General features: G+C 46.5%; 1 long non-coding RNA gene across 1 annotated transcript in view; it reads right to left on the reverse strand.

The window, feature by feature from the left end:
- LOC147113176 (uncharacterized) overlaps positions 1-14,770 on the reverse strand; it is a 116,558-nt gene that overhangs the window by 15,838 nt on the left and 85,950 nt on the right. The window lies entirely within an intron of this gene.

The raw sequence follows: 14,770 nt of genomic DNA on the forward strand, positions 1-14,770 counted from the left end.
TCCTCATCTCAGTCCTAAATGGCTTACCCCTTATCCTTAGACTGTGACACCTGGTTCTGGACCCCCCCGCCATCGGGAACATCCTTCCTGCATCTAGTCTGTCTAGTCCTGTTAGGATTTTATACGTTTCAATGAGATCCCCTCTCATTCTTCTAAACTCTAGCGAATAGAAGCCTAATCGACCCAATCTCTCTTCATACGTCATTCCTGCCATCCCAGGTATCAGCCTGGTGAATCTTCGCTGCACTCCCTCCATGGCAAGAACATCCTACCTCAGGTAAGGCGACCAAAACTGCACACAATACTCAAGATGTGGTCTCACCAAGGCCCTGTACAACTGCAGCAAGACATCCTTGCTCCTGTACTCGAATCCTCCTGCTATGAAGGACAACATACCATTTGCCTTCTTAACCGCCTGCTGCACCTGCATGCTTACCTTAAGCGACTGGTGCACAAGGACACCCAGGTCTCGTTGCACTTCCCCTTTTCTCAATCTATTGCCGTTCAGCTAATAACCTGCCTTCCTGTTTTTGCCACCAAAGTGGATAACCTCGCATTTATCCAAATTATACTGCATCTGTCCAATCATCCAACCTGTCCAAATCATACTGGAGTTTCTCTGCATCCTCCTCACAGCACACACGCCCACCCAGCTTTGTGTCATCTGCAAACCTGGAGATATTACATCTAGTTCCCTCGTCTAGATCATTAATATATATTGTGAATAGCTGGGGTCCTAGCACCGATCCCTGCGGTACCCCACCAGTCACTGCCTGCCACTCGGAAAAAGACCCGTTTATTCCAACTCTGCTTCCTGTCTGCCAACCAGTTCTCTATCCAAGTCAGTACCTTACCCCCAATCTCATGTGCTTTAACTTTGCACGCTAATCACTTATGCGGGACCTTATCGAAAGCCTTCTGAAAGTCCAAATACACACATCCACTGATTCTCCCTTATCTATTCTACCAGTTATATACTCAAAAAATTTCTTTTGTAAATCCATGTTGACTTTGTCTGATCCTGTCACTGTTTTCCAAGTGCTCTGTTATTACATCTTTTATAATGGACTCTAGCATTTTCCCCACTACCGATGTAATTCCCCGTTTTCCAATCCATGGGAACTGTTCCAGAGTCTATAGAATTTTGGAAGATGACCAGCAATGCATCTACTATTTCTAGGGCCACTGCCTTAAGTGCCCTAGGGTGTAGATGATCAGGCCCTGGGGAAACATAGAAACATAGAAGATAGGAGCAGGAGTAGGTCATTCGGCCCTTCGAGCCTGCTCCGCCATTCAATGAGATCATGGCTGATCATCCAAATTCAGTACCCTGTCCCTGCCTTCTCCCCATATCCCTTGATCCCTTTAGCCTTAAGAAATATATCCAACTCTTTCTTGAATATATTTAATGAACTGGCCTCCACCGCCCTCTGTGGCAGAGAATTCCACAGGTTCACCACTCTCTGGGTGAAGAAATTCCTCCTCATTTCAGTCCTAAATGGCTTACCCCTTATCCTTAGACTATGACCCCTGGTTCTGGACTCCCCGGCCATCAGAAACATCCTTCCTGCATCTAGTTTGTCGGTGATCGGCCTTCAATAATTTCCCTAACACCATTTCCCCACAAATACTGATTTCATTCAGTTCCTCCCTCTCATTAGACCCTATGTTCCCCGACATCTCTGGGAGGTTATTTGTGTCCTCCTTTGTGAAGACAGAACCAAACTATGTATTTAATTGGTCTGCCATTTCTTTGTTCCCCATTATAAATTCCCCTGATTGACTGCAAGGACCTACGCTTGACTTCACCAATCTTTTTCTCTTCACATATCTATAGAAGCTTTTACAGTCAGTTTTTATGTTCCCTGCAAGCTTACTCTCACACTATTTTCCCCCTCTTAATTAATCCCTTTGTCCTCCTTTGCTGAATCCTAAACTACTCCCAATCCTCAGGTTTGCTGCTTTTTCTGGCCAATTTATATGTCCTCTCCTTGGATCTTATGCTATCACTAATTTCCCTTGTTAGCCACGGTTGAGCCACCTTTTTTGTTTTATTTTTCTGCCAGACAGGGATGAACAAATTCTGTAGTTCATCCATGCAATCTTTAAATGTTTGCCATTGCCTATCCACCGTCAACCCTTGAAGTAACATTCCCCAATCCATCCTAGCCAACTCGCACCTCATACCATCGTAGTTTCCTTTATTTAAATTCAGGACCCTAGTCTCTGAGTCAACTACTTCACTCTCCATCTTAATGAAGAATTGCATCACAGGGAGGCAGTCAGTGCCCGCTGGAAGGAGCACTTCGAAGATCTCCTTAACTAAGACTTTGTCTTCGACGCGAGTGTCCTCAACTCCGTCCCACAGCATGCTACCCGCCACCATCTCAGCACAATCCCAGCCGGCATGAGGTTGAAAAGGCTATCCAACAACTGAAGAACAACAAGGCCTCAGGAGCAGATGGAATCCCTGCCGAGACGCTAAAGCATGGCGGAGAAGCACTACTAGCACAAATTCATGAACTCAGTTCTCTTATCTGGAAGGAGGAGAGCATGCCAGGGGATCTCAGAAACGCCGTAATTATGACCATCTTCAAGAAAGGTGACAAGTCCGATTGCGGTAATTACAGAGGAGTTTCCCTGCTGTCTGCCACAGGGAAAGTCATCGCAAGAATCCTCCTCAATCGCCTTCTCCCAGTAGCTTAAGAGCTCCTCCCAGTGTCACAATGCAGATTCCGCCCACGAAGGAGCACAATGGACATGATCTTCACCCCGTGCCAATTACAAGAGAAATGCAGGGAACAGCACCAGCCGCTGTACATGGCCTTCTTTGACCTCACAAAGGTCTTTGACACTGTCAACCGTGAGGGATTATGGAGTGCCCTCCTCAAATTCGGCTGCCCTCAAAAGTTTGTCACCATCCTCCGCCTGCTTCACGACGACACGGACCGGGTTCAAGCAAGGCTTTGTCATCGCACCAACGCTCTTCTCAATCTTCCTTGCTACAATGCTCCATCTCACCCTCGGTAAGCTCCCCGCTGGAGTGGAGCTAATTTACAGAACAAAACAGGAAACTTTTCAACCTCCGTCGCCTCCAGTCCAGATCCAAGGTCGTCCCTTCCTCTGTCGTCGAATTACAATAAGCAGACGACGCTTGTGTCTGCGCACACTCGGAAGTCGAACTCCAAACCATCATCAATACCTTCACCGAAGCGTACGAGAGCACGGGCCTTACATTAAGCATCCATAGGACAAAGGTCCTCTACCAACCTGCGCCCGCCACACAGAACTGCCCCCCGATTATCAAAATCCATGACGAGGCCTTGGACAAGGTGGACCACTTTCCATACCTCAGGAGCCTGTCAACAAGGGCAGACGTCGATGACAAAGTCCAACACCGCCTTCACTGTGCCAGTGCAGCCTTCGGTCGCCTGAGGAAGAGAGTGTTTAAAGACCAGGACCTGAAACCCAGCACTAAGCTCATGGTCTACGGGGCAGCAGTGATACCTGCCCTGCTGTATGCCTCAGAGACATGGACCATGTACAGCAGGCACCTCAAAGCACTGGAGAGGTACCACCAATGCTGCCTCCGCAAATCCTGCAAATCCATTGGCAGGATAGGCGCACCAACATCAGTGTTCTTGCTCAGGCCAACATCCCCAGCATCGAAGCTTCGAGCACACTCAATCAGCTCCGATGGACGGGTCACATCGTCTGCATGCCTGATACGAGGCTCCCAATACAAGTGCTCTACTCGGAGCTCCGGCACGGCAAGAGAGCCCCAGGTGGGCAGAGGAATCGCTTCAAGGACACCCCCAAAGCCTCCTTGAAAAAGTGCAACATCCCCACCGACACCTGGGAATCCTTGGCCCAAGACCGTACCAAGTAGAGGAGAAGCATCCGGGAAGGCATCGAATACCTCGAGTCTCTTCGCCGGGAGCAAGCGGAAGCCAAGCGTAAACAGCATCAACCCAAGCACCCCACCCACCCGCCCCTTCAACCACCGTCTGCCCCACCTGTGACAGACTGTAGGTCCCACATTGGACTCATCAGTCACCTGAGGACTCATTTTTAATGTGGAAACAAGTCATCTTCGGTTCCGAGGGACTGCCTAAGAAGAACAACGAGGAGAGTGCAGATTAAAATGATGCAGGATAGCCATGAATGGAACGAAATAATAACCACAGGACCCCTTAGAACATTGTGTTGACTAAGATTATCGGTCAGATTGACGGCCTTTTGATTGCATATTTACACTACTCAGCTGTGCTGGAACAAATTCAATTTTCATGCACGAGCTTGAACTACCTGTGCACTCAGTTACAGAACTAATGGTAACAAGGCAGAATGTGAATTACTGGAGTATGGGAAGTGTAGAGGAGGGGGAGCAGTGGAGAGATAAGATATGAGAAACTACAGATGGTAATGAACTTTCAAAGTCAAAATAAGCACCAACATTAAAATCAACCAAGTCTTGTTGCAGTCTAATAATCCCTTCATATTTTCCCACTCTCAAAGGCACTGACTTGACCAAGAGGCCACTCCAGCAGGCTGTTCAACAGTCATTTCACCAGAGTTCAATCCAGTCTTCATTCTACATCCACACAGCTACACTTTCCACCAGGGATCACTGGGTTGTGATCACTGGAGATTTTGTCTGATTTTTTGTTTTGTCTAACTGTTGTTCCATTGAGATTGGCTCAGTGTAAAATGAATAAACCAGAGTGCCTTGGGCTGCATGATTTAGTACCACACCCTGTCGTGCATTTACTACTAAGAAACTTTCCACTTATAATATCTTTAATTCAGGGATTGGGGCAGTAATCTGCATTCTCAAAAGTATGCGACAGGATTGAGCGCACAAAACATTTTGAAAAATGCTTAGAGGGTTTCATAAGGAGCCTTTTTAAAATTAATTCACATACTTCTTGCTTCGATTTTGTAAACATAACTTTCACTTCAAAACCAACACCAAATGATACCATTGCTCAGCTTAGCTCAGTGCTACTCTCCACCTGTATCACGTGGGCTCAGAATCTGCAATGGGTAATGATGGTGATCTGTCATCGTTCACCATCATTACCCCTCGGAAACTGACCACAACTTCAGGATTTAGCGTGAAAATCCTGAAGTTGTGGTCAGTCATTCACTGCTCCGACACTGGCTGCGCTTTGGGACCACCCCCTGCACCCCCCCCCCCCCCCTAAACAGCCGGCAATCAGTGAAATAATTGAAACTGACAAAAACCTTGGGCTTTTCCGCATTAATATCGCTGTTAAATACTGCATTAAATATTAAGGTTAGTTGGAATAGGTGTAATTGGGGTTAACAGTGTATTGATTGGTAACATTCTGGGCCTGAAAAAATAATTTTTAGATTTTTGTGTCAAATTTTGCATGATAAAAATTACAATTTTTTTTTATACTTGATTTTTTTTTAAAGTTTGCTCATGATATTTCAGCTTCTACCTTATCTCTATGTGAAAGTCCCAATCTTTATTTAGCTCTCTAACATTTTTTTTAAAAAGTCTGGATAAAAGCAGCTTCTCATTTTCCTGGTTGTGAAAATCCTTCAATGTGATTGGCTGCTTAGATAGCTTGTTGACATCACAGCAACTCTTCCCTGGGAATCCCCATGACAGAGCACTGCAATCAATTGAACGTGGAAAAAGTCAAAATTCTCACCACAGAGATCGAGAGATGTCTGGCAGCTTTCTTCGGGGCCAGCAGCGAGCGCATTTGGTTAACCACTGACTGCAAATTACAGGCCAAGGGTTCATGTCAAGCCACACTCCAGGGACATGAGCACATAAACTGGGCTGGCACTTTAGTCCACTGCTCAGGAAATTCTACATTGGATGAGACGTTAAACCGGGGCCCCATCTATCTGTTCAGGTGGGCATGAAAGATCCCATGGCAAGAGTTCTCCTGATGTCCGGGCCAACATTTGTCCCTCAACTAGTACCACCATAACAGATTATTTAGTCCTTTATCTCAATACTGTTTGTGGGACCTTGCTGTGCACAAATTGGCTGCTGCAGTTACCTACCAAACAACAGTGACTACACTTCAAAGTTAATTCATTGGTTGTGAAGCTCTTTGGATGTCTGGAGGCATAAAATGTGCTATATAAACATAGGTTTGTTCTTTCTTTTACAAAGTAAGGTAAAGCACATTCCTGTGGGGACAAGGCAGGAAAAAAAAAAATCGACCAGCAAAGTCAGCATCAAAGTACAGCTGAAACATCTTCACTGCGGGCTCTAGGGATATACACAATCATACTTGAAATATTTTCATTTTAACAATGCAAAATGGAGAAACTGCCCAAGGATGAACTCTGTCAGCTGTGGCTCAGTGGGTAGCACACTCGCCTCTGAGTCAGAAGGTTATGGGTTAAAGTCCCACTCCAGGGTCTTGAGCACAAATATCTAGGCTGACACTCCAGTGCAGTGCTGAGGAAGTGCTACACTGTTGCAGTTGCCGTCATTCAGATGAGATGTTAAACCGAGTCCCCGTCTGCTCTACCAGGTGGACGTAAAAGATTCCAAGGCACTATTTCGAAGAGCAGGGGAGTTATCCCCGGTGTCCTGGCCAATATTTATCCCGCAATCCACGCAACAAAAACAGAATTATTTGGTCATTATCACATTGCTGTTTTTGGAAGCGGGAGCGCAGAGAGCGCCGAGAGCGGGAGCGCAAAGAGCGCCGAGAGCGGGAGCGCAAAGAGCGCCGAGAGCGGGAGCGCAAAGAGCGCCGAGAGCGGGAGCGCAAAGAGCGCCGAGAGCGGGAGCAGTGGGACAAAGAGCGCCGAGAGCGGGAGCAATGGCGCAAAGATCGCTGAGTGCAGGAGCAGCACCGGAAGGAGTGGACCTGTTGGGGAGCAAGAGCGAGCAGTTAAAAGGTGCAGTCCCGAGCAGCAGCAAGTTAACAGAGGCAGTTTTTGAAAAAGTGACATCAGAGTAAAAAAAAGTGACGCCGGCACAAGGGAAGGAGCTGATTGGCGAGTAGCTGGCAAGTGTTTTTTTTTCAGTTTATAAGTTTATTTCTGCTAAGTTAATTAATAGCCTATTAAATAGAGGGAGAGAGCTCATTGGTGAGTAACTGGGGAGTGTTTTTTGTTAAGTTTATTTCTGCTGGGTTAGTTCTTAGTCTATTAAATAGAGGCATGGCAGGCTAGCTCAGTCCCATGGAGTGCACATTCTGTGCCATGTGCGAAGTCCTGGACGCTTCGCGTAGCCTGGACTACCACATGTGCAGGAAGTGTCGGCAGCTACAGCAACTCGAGCTCCGGGTTTCGGAGCTTGAGCAGCGGCTGGACTCACTGCGGTGCATCCGTGAGGCTGAGAGTTACGTGGATAGCACATTTCTAGAGGTGGTCACCCCGCAGCTTAAGAGTATGCAGGCAGAGAAGGAATGAGTGACTGCCAGACAGAAGAGGGTGCCAAGCAGGTAGTGCAGGAGTCCCCAGAGTGCATCGTGCTCTCCGACCAGTATCTGTTCCGAGTACTGGTAAGGGCAATGGCTCCTCTGGGGAGTGCAGCCAGAGTCAAGTCCAAGGCACTATAGGTGACTCAGCTGCACCTTGGGGGGGGGCGGGGGGGGGGGGTAGGAAAAAGAGTGGAAGCGCAATAGTGGTAGGGGATTCAATAGTTAGGGGAGCAGACAGGCATTTCTGCGGCCGTAGAAATGACTCCAAGATGGTATGTTGCCTCCCTGGTGCCAGGGTTAAGGATGTCATTGAGCGGCTGCAGGACATTCCAGGGGGGGGGGGGGGGGGGGGGCTGGTGGTGAACAGCCAGAGGTCGTTGTCCATATCGGTACCAACGACATAGGCAGAAAGAGGGATGAGGTCCTACAGGCAGACTATAGGGAACGAGGAGAGAAATTAAAAATCAGGACCACAAAGGTAGTAATTTCCAGATTGCTCCCGGTGCCACGTGCTGTTGAGTATAAGAATAGGAGGATAGAACAGATGAATGCGTAGCTGGAGAGATGGTGCAGGAGGGAGGGCTTCAGATTTCTGAGGCATTGGGATCGTTTCTGGGGAAAGTGGGACCTGTACAAGCCAGACGGGTTACCCCTCAACAGAGCCGGGACCAATATTCTCAAGGGGAAGTTTGTTAGTGCTATTGGGGAGGGTTTAAACTAGCTTGGCAGGGGGATGGACACCAGCATATAGGAGTAAAAAAAAGAGGAATAAGATGCATAAAAGATTAATTGTATAAACAAGGAAGGCTAGAGTGCAGTTTGCCACGGAGTGCAGCTTGGAACAGAGTGTAAGCCTGCAAGTTTGGTGAGTAAGGGAGTTCAGTGAGGAGAGGAGGGAGGTGCTCCTTTCTTCTTTTTATATCTTTGTCAGCCTCCAGGAGAGCAGGGGTTAAAAATCTGCTGCATGAGAGGGGGGAAGAGAAGCAGCGGGAGTTCGGTTCTGTGAAGTCCCCCAACCGCATTCGGAGAAAAATAAAAGGTGACATCACAGGGAAAAGGCAGAGGCAGCAGACCTGAGCGGGAGCGAGAGCGGAGCAAATAAACAGCGTGGCAGAGGAAGGCCTGAGAGCAGAGGCAGCGGATCGGACAACAAAAACAAGGAGTGATGTCACAGGAAAGCAGGGAAGTGATTGGTTGGTCAGTATTTCTCGGTTTTCTTGGGCATTGGTTTAAATTAAGAGCCGGGATTAAAAACTAAACGTTCAAAACTTAAACACTTACTTAATTAAATATGTTAGAGATGGCAGGGCAGGCGATGTGTTACTGCTGCAACATGTGGGAGCTGGTGGACACCATTGAGCCCATGGCGACCACATTTGCAGTAAGTGTTGGTTGCTCGAGGAGCTTCGGCTCTGTGTTGATGAGCTGGAGTCCGAGCTTCAAACACTGCAACACATCAGAGAGTTACCTGGATGCGGTGTTCCAGGAATCAGTCTCACACCTTAGATTTAATTAATTCAAATTTGGTCCACGGTCAGGGACAGGTGGGTGTGACTATGAGCGAGGCAGGTATGGGGACCCAGGAGGTATTGGTGGAGGAACCTCAGCCCTTGCTCTTGTCCAACAGTTACGAGGTTCTTACTCCGTGTGAATGAGAGCAGGGACTGCAGGGAGGATGGGCAAACTGGCCACAGCACCGTGGTACAGGGAGTCATTCAAGTGGGGGAGGGGAGCAAAAAGAAATGTGATAGTGGTAGGGAACAGTTCTCTGCAGCCAAGAGCATGAGTCCCGAAGGTTATGTTGCCTGCCCGGGTTAAGGAAATCTCCTCGGGGCTGGAGAGGAACTTGGAGTGGGAGGGGAAAGATCCAGTTGTCCTGGTCCATGTAAGAACCAACGACATAGGTAGGACAAAGAAAGAGGTTCTGCTGAGGGAGTATGAGCAGCTAGGGGCTAAATTAAAAAGCAGAACCACAAATGTAATAACCTCTGGATTACTACCTCAGCCACGTTCAAATTGGCATAGGGTAAATAAGATCAGAGAGATAAACGGGTGGCTCAAAGATTGGTGTGGGAGAAATGGGTTTCGATTCCTGGGGCACTGGCACCAGTACTGGGATAAGAGGGAGCTGTTCCGTCGAGACGGGCTTCATTTGAACCAGACTGGGACCAGTGACCTGGTGAATCGAATAACTAGGGCTGTAGATAGGGCTTTAAACTAAATAGTAGGGGGGGGCGGGGATACACTGAGCAGAAATTTAAAAAGTCAAAGAAAAATGAGAAGGCAAAAGTGAAGGGTAGCGATAGGGGTAATGATAACCAGAGTGTGACAGGAAGGGACAGAGCGTATACACGTATGAGTGCATCAGAAAGAGGGGTCAGAGTAGGGAAAAATGGTAAAAAGACATTAAAAGCTCTATATCTGAATGCACACAGCATTCGTAACAAGATAGATGAGTTGACAGCACAAATAGAAATAAATGGGTATGATCTGATCGCCATTACAGAGATGTGGCTGCAAGGTGACCAAGGCTGGGAACTGAATATTCAGAGGTATTTGCCATTTTGTAAGGATAGGCAGAAAGGAAAAGGAGGTGGTGTAGCTCTGTTAATAAGGGATGAGATCAGTGCAGTAATGAGAAATTATATTGGCCTAGAAGATGAAGACGTAGAATCAATTTGGGTGGAGATATGAAATAATAATGCTAAAAAGTCACTGCTGGCCCCCAATCAGAAGCCACACTGTAGGTCAGAGTATAAATCAAGAAATAATAGAGGCTTGTAAGAAAGGTACGACTGTAATCATGGGAGATTTTAACCTTCATATTAATTGGACAAAGCAAATTGGCAAAGGTAGACTTGAGGAAGAGTTCTTAGAGAGTGTATACGGGATGGTTTCTTGGAACAATATGTTGTGGAACCAACCAGGGAGAAGACTATTTTAGATCTGGTAATGTGTAATGAGGCTGGATTAATTAATGATCTCGAAGTGAAGGATCCTCTTGGGAAGAGTGATCATAGCATGGTAGAATTTCAAATTTAGTTTGAGGGTGAAAAAGCTAGGTCTCAAACTAGTGTCCTGAACTTAAACAAAGGTACATAAGAACATAAGAAATAGGAGCAGGAGTAGGCCAATCGGCCCCTCGAGCCTGCTCCACCATTCAAGATCATGGCTGATCTGATCATAACCGCCAATCCACTATCACAGAACCATCTCCTGAATCTAACAGAATTAGACACACGAAATAGGAGCAGGATCAGGCCATACGGCCCCTGGGCCCGCTCCGCTACCCACAGGGCCATGACCGATCCGAACCTAGACTCATGTCCAAATTCCTGCCCGCTCCCCGTAACCCTTAATTCCCTTTACTTCTAGGAAACTGTCTATTTCTGTTTTAAATTTATGTAATGATGTAGCTTCTACAGCTTTTTGGAGCAGCATATTCCATGGACCTACCACCCTCTGAGTGAAGTAGTTCCTCCTCATCTCAGTTTTGAAAGAGCAGCCCCTTATTCTAAGACTATGCCCCCTAGTTCTAGTTTCACCCATCATCGGGAACATCCTCCCCGCATCCACCCGATCCGACCCCTTCACAATCTTATATGTTTCAATAAGATCGCCTCTCATTCTTCTGAACTCCAATGAGTAGAGTCCCAATCTACTCAACCTCTCCTCATATGTCCATCCCCTCATCCCCGGGATTAACCGAGTGAACCTTCTTTGTACTGACTCACGAGCAAGTATGTCCTTTCTTAAGTATGGACACCAAAACTGTACGCAGTATTCCAGGTGCGGTCTCACCAATACCTTGTACAACTGAAGCAATACCTCCCTATTTTTATATTCTATCCCCCTAGCAATGAAAGCCAACATTCCATCACTTGCTGCACCTGCATACTAACCTTTTGAGTTTCGTGCACCAGGACCCCCAGATCCCTTTGTACTTAAGTAATTACAAAGGTATGAAGGCAGACTTGGTTAAAGTGGACTGGGAAAATATATTACAGGGTAAGACTGTAGAAAAGCCGTGGCAAACATTTAAGGAGATATTTCATAACTCTCAGCAAAGATATATTCCAGTGAGAAAGAAAGACTCGAAGAGAAGGATGAACCATCCGTGGCTAACTAAGGAAGTAAAGGATGGTATCAAATTGAAAACAAAGGCATACAATGTTGCAAAGAATAGTGAAAGGTCAGAAGATTGGGAAATTTTTTTAAACCAGCAAAGGGCGACTAAAAAAAATGGTAGAGAGAAGATAGCTTATGAGAGTAAGCTAGCAAGAAATATAAAAACAGACAGCAAGAGCTTCTACAGGCATATAAAAAGGAAGAGAGTAGCTAAAGTAAACATTGGTCCCCTAGAGGATGAGACTGGGGAATTAATAATGGGAAACAGGGAAATGGTGGAGACTTTGAACAAATATTTTATATTGGTCTTCACGGTAGAAGACACTAAAAGCATCCCAATAATGGATAATCAAGGGGCTATTGGGGTGGGGGGGACCTTAAAACAATCACTATCACTAGAGAGAAAGTACTAGGCAAATTAATTAGACTAAAGTTGGACAAGTCCCCTGGAACCAATGGCCTGCATCCTAGAGTCTTAAAAGAGGTGGATGCATTGGTTGTAATCTACCAAAATTCCCTGGATTCTGGAGAGGTCCCAGCAGACTGGAAAACCGCAAATGTAACGCCCCTATTCAAGAAAGGAGGGAGACAGAAAGCAGGCAACTGTTGACCGGTTAGCCTAACATCCGTCATTGGGAAAATGCTGGAGTCCATCATTAAGGAAGTGATAGCAGGACAGTAAGAAAATCATAATAAAGTAAACTCTTGTTTAAATGGCACTTCATCATTCGGAATATTTTAATAACCGGCAAAATAGATATATCTCAATACAAAACACCACCTCAATAACCGGTAATCGTGCCGAATCCATCCAGCACTCGTTTTGCCGAGTCCGAGTCTCCCGTGGTGGCCGAGTTAGTCAGTGGTGATGGTGAGTGGAAAAGCAGCACCGTGGTAGGTATACCCCTCTGTTATCCAGAATTTATCAACCGGCACCATCCTTGTCCCATAGGTGCCGGTTAAGAAAGAGTTTACTGTATAGTCAAGCAGAGTCAGCATGGTTTTATCAAAGGGAAATCATGTTTGACAAATTTGCTGGAGTTCTTTGAGGATGTAACGAGCAGGGTGGATAAAGGGGAACCAGTAGATGTCATGTATTTGGATTTCCAGAAGGCATTCGATAAGGTGCCACATAAAAGGTTACTACACAAGATAAGAGCTCACGGGTTTGGGGGTAATATAGTAGCATGGATAGAGGATTGGCTAGCTAACAGAAAACAGAGTTGGGATAAATGGGTCATTTTCAGGTTGGCCAACTGTAACTAGTGGGAAGCCACAGGGATCAGTGCTGGGGCCTCAACTATTTACAATCTATATTAATGACTTGGATGAAGGGATTGAGTGCAATGTAGCCAAATTTGCTGATGATACAAAGATAGAAACATAGAAGATAGGAGCAGGAGTAGGCCATTCGGCCCCTTGAGCCTGCTCCGCCATTCAATGAGATCATGGCTGATCATCCAAACTCAGTACCCTGTCCCTGCCTTCTCCCCATATACCTTGGTGGCATAGTGGTTAGCACTGTTGCCTCACAGCGCCAGAGACCCGGGTTCGAATCCAGCTTCAGGCGACTGTCTGTGTGGAGTTTGCACATTCTCCACGTGTTTGCGTGGGTTTTCTCCGGGTGCTCCGGTTTCCTCCCACAGTCCAAAGATGTGCGGGTTAGGTTGATTAGCTATGATAAATTGACCCTTAGTGTTAGGGGGATTAAATACGTGGGGTTACAGGGATAGGGTGGGATATGTGTTGGTGTAGGGGTTACGGGGATCGGGTGGGATATGTGTCAGTGCAGGCTCGATGGGCCGAAATGGCCTCTATCTGCACTGTGGGGTTTCAGTGATTCTGTGATTCTCCCCATATACCTTGATCCCTTTAGCCTTAAGAAATATATCAAACTCCTTCTTGAATATACTTAATGAATTGGCCTCAACTGCCTTCTGTGGTAGAGAATTCTGCAGGTTCACCACTCTCTGGGTGAAGAAATTCCTCCTCATCTCAGTCCTAAATGGCTTACCCCTTATCCTTAGACTGTGGCCCCTGGTTCTGGACTCCCCGCCATCAGGAACATCCTTCCTGCGTCTAGTCTGTCTAGTCCTGTTAGAATTTTATAAGTTTCAATGAGATCCCCTCTCATTCTTCTAAACTCCAGCGAGTATAAGCCCAATCGACCCAATCTCTCTTCATAAGTCATTCCTGCCATCCCAGGCATCAGTCTGGTGAATCTTTGCTGCACTCCCTCCATGGCAAGAACATCCTTCCTCAAATAGGGCGACCAAAACTGCACACAATACTCAAGGTGTGGTCTCACCAAGGTCCTGTACAACTGCAGCAAGACATCCTTGTTTCTGTACTCGAACCCTCTTGCTACGCAGGCCAACATACCATTTGCCTTCTTAGCCGCCTGCTGCACCTGCATACTTACCTTCAGCGACTGGTGCACAAGGACACCCAGGTCTCGTTGCACTTCCCCTTCTCCCAATCTATTGCCATTCAGATAATAATCTGCCTTCCTGTTTTTGCCACCAAAGGTGGGAAAGCAAATTGTGTGGAGGACGCAAAGAATCTCCAAAGGGATATAGATAGGCTAAGTGAGTGGGCAAAAATCTGGCAGATGGAGTTTAATGTGGGAAAATGCGAGGTTATCCACTTTGGTAGGAAAAATAAAAAAGCAAATTATTTTTTAAATGGAGAGATTACAAAATGCTGAGGAGCAGAGGGATCGGGGAGGTCCTTGTACATGAATCACAAAAAGTTAGCATGCAGGTACAGCAAGTAATTAGGAAGGCAAATGGAATGTTGGACTTTATTGCAAAGGGAATGGAGTACAAAAGTAGAGAAGTCCTGTTGCAACTGTACAGGGCATTGGTGAGACCACACCTGGAGTACTGCGTACAGTTTTGGCCTCCTTATTTAAGAAAGGATATACTTGCATTGGAGGCAGTTCAGGGAAGGTTCACGAGGTTGATTCGGGAGATGAAGGGGTTGTCTTATGAAGAAAGGTTGAGCAGGTTGGGCCTATACTCATTGGAGTTTAGAAGAATGAGAGGGGATCTTACTGAAACATAAGATTCTGAAGGGGCTTGACAGGGTAGATGCAGAGAGGATGTTTCCCCTCGTGGGGGAATCTAGAACTAGGGGGCACAATTTCAGAATAAGGGGGCGCCCTTTTAAATCGGAAATGAGGAGGAATTTCTTCTGAGGGTCGTGAATCTTTG

Source organism: Somniosus microcephalus, chromosome 9 (assembly GCF_052327205.1).
Source record: "Somniosus microcephalus isolate GS21.2 chromosome 9, FLI_Smic_1.0, whole genome shotgun sequence".
Taxonomy (NCBI): Eukaryota; Metazoa; Chordata; class Chondrichthyes; order Squaliformes; family Somniosidae; genus Somniosus; species Somniosus microcephalus.